The 6093-nt window shown below is 45.7% G+C and overlaps 1 non-coding gene across 1 annotated transcript; it reads left to right on the forward strand.

Annotated features, from left to right (window-relative positions):
- Positions 1–5028: 5028 nt before the first annotated feature.
- Positions 5029–5101, forward strand: trnav-uac (transfer RNA valine (anticodon UAC)). Its single transcript has one exon. It is a non-coding gene; the product is annotated as a tRNA-Val (tRNA).
- The last annotated feature ends 992 nt before the right edge of the window (positions 5102–6093 follow it).

The raw sequence follows: 6093 nt of genomic DNA on the forward strand, positions 1-6093 counted from the left end.
GGTGGACAAGTCCCCTGGACCTGATGGCTTACATTCGAGGGTCTTCGAAGATGTGGCTGCAGAGATAGTGGATACATTGGTTGTAATCGCCAAAATCCCCTGGATTTTGGGGCAGTCCAGCGGATTGGAAAACCGCAAATGTAACGCCTATTTAAAAAAGGAGGCAGCAAGAAACTATAGACCAGTTAGCCTAATATCTGTTGTTAGGAAAATGCTGGAGTCTATTATTAAGGAAGCAGTAGCAGGATATTTGGAAAAGCATAATTCAATCAAGCAGAGTCAGCATGGTTTTATGAAAGGGAAATCATGTTTGACAAATTTGCTGGAGTTCTTTGAGGATGTAACGAGCAGGGTGGATAAAGGGGATGTGGTGCATTTGGATTTGCAAAAGGCATTCGATTAGGTGCTGCACAAGATAAAAATTCACAGGTTTGGGGGTAATATATTAGCATGGATAGATGGTTGGCTAACTAACAGAAAACAGAGAGTCGGGATAATTGGGTCATTTTCCGGTTGGCAAACAGTAACTAGTGGAATGCCACAGGAATCGTTGATCTTATTAAATGGCGGAACAGGCTCTAGGGGCTAAATGGCCTACTTCTGCTCCTATTTCTGATCTTATGTTCTTATTTACGGAGAGGCAGGGAAAGGTGCGGGAGGGGGGGAGGCAGTTTAGCGGTTGGAAAACCCAGAAGAATGGGTTTCCCTCAGGTCCTGCTAATTTAACGGCAGAACCTAATCACCATTTTTAGAATGTGTTTCCCGGTCATAGCAAACCAAATTGAGAGTCAGGTTAGCTGTGGGGCATGTAGGCCTGCAGCAGAAGGCTGCAGCCCAGGGAGCGTAAAGGAGGAAGGGAGAGATTGGGGGAGGGGGGCATCGATGTGGGGGACAGGAGAGGAGGGGCCAGAGAGATCGTGGGAGAAGGGGACATTGATGCGGTGGCGGGGGGGGGGGGGGGGGGGTGGGGGTGCAGAGAGTTTTGGAGAGGAGGGGCTATCAATGGGGTGAGGGTGGAGAGATCGTGGGAGGAGGGGACATCGGTTGGGGAGGGATTTGGGCAGAGAGATCGAAGATCGGGGGACATCAATGGGGGAGCTGGGGGAGGACACCGTGGGGGACCCGTGCAGAAGATCACAGGGGGGGTGGGGGTGCATGTGCCAGGCAGCAGATTGGGAGGGCATCGGATTTGGGTGGGGGTGTCGGTGGTCTGATTGCTGGGGAGGTTAACAAGGTGGGCTGGGGGGGAGCACTCCTGTTCCTCATGGCCCACAAGCAGTGCTGGAAAGGCACATACCTGTTGCATCCAGCAGCCCACGCCTCCCTTCAGCTGCCGGGTTTCCCGACACCCGGGAAACCAGGCCGACCAGTGTTAAAGCTGGAACAAAGAAAAAAATCTTAGGGACACAGCCTCATTAAAATATTTAAATGAGGGACTAGCCTCTGATAGCGGGTTGGTCGCCCATCCCCATCTTGCCTCCGTTAAAACTAGAAGTGGGCGGGTTGGGTTAGGGTTTGAAATGTTTTAAATTTGAACTTCCCATCCAACCCAAACCCACCTATTTTTGGGGTTAAAACTACACCCAGTGTGTGTGTCTCATAATTTTGATGCAGAATTCAATGATTGTACTTGCAGGTAACAATGTTGATATCATTTTTATTGATTTGACACATTCATGCACTGTCTTCACCTTTGATGCAGAAGCAGGTTATGTAAATGATACCAACAGATGAATAGTCCTGTTTCTTCAGGCTTGAATGCTCTAATGTAGACAGGGATTCTTCAGCTTAATAAATCCCTCTAGCCAGGGCGCAGAGCAGTGCTAAAGCTGTATCTGAAATAAGATGTCAGATGGCTTTGGCTGCTATGCGTTTTTTCCTTTTTATATTCTTTTATCAGCCATGTTTTGCCTGATGGCTGCAGGGAACATTCTCTAAGGTAAACTGCTATCCTTTCGTGCAGCCATAAAAACAGCACTACATTGCATGAAGAATGCGTGTCTGCTATTATTGCGACTGACTTTGTGACTGAATTTATCGTCGTGTCAAAATAGTGAACGTTGTAGTGAATAAAGAATTAGGGTCATGGTTCTGTTTAAAGCAGCTCATTTGCATATATGTGTACAGGGTATATGGTATTCATCTTCCTGTTTTTGCCCTGTCTTCTTAGCCGTTTCCTGTGGTTATTGCTGCAGTCTAAACTCACTACAAAAATAATGTCCAGTCTCAATAAAAGCTAATTCTTGCAAATAGAATGCTATGTGAGAAACTGTATGGTATAATTGTTGTTGGACTCATGACCTAGATATGACTTCCGTAGTTCACAGACTTGCATCCAGCACATTTGCTGTTTCATACTTCTTGTTGTCAGACAAGTAACAGCAGCAAATCAGAACTGAAGAGTTTCGGGAACCTATAGATCTAAAGGAGGGAATGTGATTAATAATCTGCTGTTGTGAAACCACTAAAGATTTATGAGAGCAACCAATCTTGAGTGACCAATTAGGAACACCTAACGATAAAAAAAGATGAACCAATCGAATGATTCAAAATGCATTTTGAAAAAAATCATCTTCCATATATTTCCCCGAAATGGAAATTTCTATTGTCCACAAAATGGCATATTTCCTACAAACATGAATTGTTTTTTTGTGTCTTTTCCACTATCACCAAAGTTGTTAGTTGAAAAATGCCTGGGATGGACTTGCCCAGAGGGATGATTCTTGTCAGCTAAAGACAGCCCCTGCAGTCTCACATGTGCAGTGTGCACAGTTTCCCCAAGATGTATCAGTATCATTTAGTTAGGTCAACCATTACAATTCTTCTCTTCAATCTCGAACAATATCCGTTTGGTTGATTTTGAAAGTTAAACTGCAGGACAAATTCCCAAAGCTGTATTTAGGTAAAGCAAATATTCATTATGTGTGTGTGTGTTAGAGAGAGAGAGAGAGAGAGAGAGGAAGAGAAAAAATATATTGTGCTGATTACACACCTGTTCTGGCTTTATGTTCAAATTAGAAGTATTCCTTTTTTTTAGGGGAAGCGTCAAAATGTATTTCAGTATTTTAGTTATTGTAATACAGGTTGAACATCCCTTATCTGGAACCCTTGGGACCTGGCCTGTTCCGAATGAGGGATATTTCTGGATAAGGGGAGGTCACGTGTTTTCAGTGTGTGTGTGTGCCGATTGGTTGGAACAACTGTCGCTCAGACAGTCAGTCAGTCTCAGCTCACATTGGAGACCAAACAATTCTAGAGTTCTAGAGTTACGATATTCTCAAAATCTATGGAATGGTTAGCTGATCCAAAATGTTAAAAAAGTAAGTACTTTGAAAACATTTTTTGAACAATTTTTATTGGAATTTCCATCAGTGTGGGTGTTGGAGGGCCGGCGGCCCCCGAAGTGTTGTCGGGCCCTGAGATGTTGTCGGGCCCTGAGGTGTTGTCGGGCACCGAGGTATTAGTGGGCCATTGGGCCCCGCGGTGTTGTCGGGCCCCGAGGTGTTGGCAGGCCCCGCGGTGTTGTCGGGCCCCGAGGTGTTGTCGGGCCCCGAGGTATTGGTGGACCATTGGGCCCCGAGGTATTGGTGGGCCATTGGGCCCCGAAGTGTCGGCTCTGAAATTGGTAAATTTATTTTACATTGATACTTTTCGAGGATTTGGGGTAGATTTTTTGTGGATTGGTAAGTGTCAGTGGGCAAGATTTTTTATTCATTGATATTTTTCAAGGATTTTGACTAGCTGCGTTGTGCATATGCAGCGGCTGGGGATGGTTCTGATCGATGGGTGGTTCCGGATAAGGGAGTTCCGGATAAGGGAGGTTCGACCTGTAGTATTTCAATGTATGTTTTTGAAGGTGATTTGAATATTAAGTAGTCAATGCATTTTGAGTAGATTTTCAAATAAAATTTTAAGTAAAAAGTTGAGAAAATGTATCGAATTGAAAGCAGGAGCAAGCAGACAGTGGGTATCTTTCCTTATCCTAATTTGACTTTTCTTCTCTTTAACAAATTAATTGAATTTTGAATGTTGCTCAGGCAAACAGGCTCTGATTACTATCAGCTTTTTTGTTGAAAGTTAGAAAAATGTAAACATTTTAATTAGTGACAGCTGTGATACACACGCACATCACAACAACAATAACAACTTTTGTATTCATATAGCGCCTTTTAATGTAGTAAAATGTTCCAAGGTGCTTCACTGGAGCGTTTTCAAACAAAAAATTATGCCAAGCCACATGAGGAGATATTAGGACAGGTAACCAAAAGCTTGGTCAAAGAAGTAGGTTTTAAGGAGCGTCTTAAAGGAGAAGAGAGAGGTTTAGGGAGAGAGTTGCAGAGCTTCGGACCTAGGTGGGGGTGAAAGAAATTGGGGCTACAGAAAAAGACAGAATTGGAGGAGCGCAGAGCACTCAAGGGGTTGTAGGACTGAAGGAGGTTACAGATAGGGAGGGGTGAGACCATGGAGGGATTTGAACACGGGGATGAGAATATTGAATTCGAAGTTTTGCTGGACCAGGAGCCAATGTAGATCAGTGAGCATAAGGTTAATAGGTCACTCTGAATTCAATGTTTTTGGAGATTTCTACAAACCATAGGGCCCGAATTGCCCCACAGCTGCGCCAGTGCAAGATGTATTCTCAGTAATGGTCTGCAGAGCTGTTTATACCAACGTGTCATGTGGAACCTTCCCCGTAATTTCTTCTGGGTCGCCTTCAAATGTCCGCGCACATGCATTTTTAAAAATTTAAAAGCCGGCTCCGCACAGCTTAAAGGGAACATTGATTGTGGGTCCATTCATTTGTATATCCATTGGAGGAGTTATTGGTGTAAGTCCTGTGTAGAACATAACTAATGCGTAGAGCTGGTGGCAGGTTTAAAAAGGCAGTTCTGTCGAGGATTGCAGCAGCAGGCTGTGGGAGCAGCAGGTATGTACCAGACAGATATTCCGTAGTGTAGTGATTATCACGTTAGCCTCACACATGAAAGCTCCCCGGTTCGGAACAGGGCAAGCAACATTTTACCGGAGGTTTCCGTAGTGTAGCGGTTATCACGTTTGCTTTACGCGCGAAAGGTCTCCGGTTCGATTCCGCGCGGGAACATTATGTTTAGAAAAATAATTGTACCAGAGCATGTGACTCCGTGTGTTAAATGTTAGGTATATGACTGATTGCTATCGAATGGGCCTTCCTGCAATCTTGTGTGTAGAGAGGTGAGGACAGGATTGGACCTGACGCTACCTCGCCCCCACCGTGCGCCCCACCCCTGCCCTCACGGTTGAATAGCCAACACTCGCAGGCCAAGGCTGAGACATGAAGATTAGCCTCTTGGGTGAGGTGCAGCACAATAGCCGGTACCTGACAAACCTCAGCCCAGCAAAGGAGACTGCGTCTCGGGAGAGCGGAGAAAATTGGCGAGCTGCGGGGGAGTTTAAAAAAAAACAGAAGAGGCGAGGGCCCAGGGGCAGCACGGGCCAGCCCACACTGCAATGTGTGTGCACACTAGACCCTTGCAGCAGAGCAGGTCTCCGGTCGCCTTGGTTAACCCTTGCCACTGGACCAAGACCTAGCTCTGTCAAGCCCGTGTGATGGCTGGTGTGCAACGGCCACCCCACGTTAAAAAAATCCAAGCACAGGCATCTTCCACCCTTCAACATGCAGTTCGGGACCTGGAATATTAGTTGCTTCATTGAAACACCTGTGAACTCATTGAACTCATCCCTTTTTGGCATGGAAGCAAGTCATCCTCGATTGGAGCGACCGCCTAAGAAGAAGAAATGACTGGCCATCTCAGTTTTTTTGGCAGCACTTTTCAATAATGTCGACCACAGGCGCAGCTGGCAGAGGTAACCAGAGAAGGGACAGGGCTATGGCACAGTGGCATAAAAGAAGTGTCCAAAAATTCAATGAGCCAGACCCTCAAACCTGCCAGATCGCAATAATCCACCAGTGAGTCGAACCTCACATTCCCCCCCCCACCCCCATTCTGTCAAGTCTCCATTTCACCCATCACATTGCTTCCAAACTTGAAAGTTCTCCTTCCATGGTTGATACCAGATGAATGCTGCCAAAATACCATATCCCTGCCAAACCCC

Source organism: Pristiophorus japonicus, chromosome 2 (assembly GCF_044704955.1).
Source record: "Pristiophorus japonicus isolate sPriJap1 chromosome 2, sPriJap1.hap1, whole genome shotgun sequence".
In the NCBI taxonomy this organism is placed as follows: domain Eukaryota; kingdom Metazoa; phylum Chordata; class Chondrichthyes; family Pristiophoridae; genus Pristiophorus; species Pristiophorus japonicus.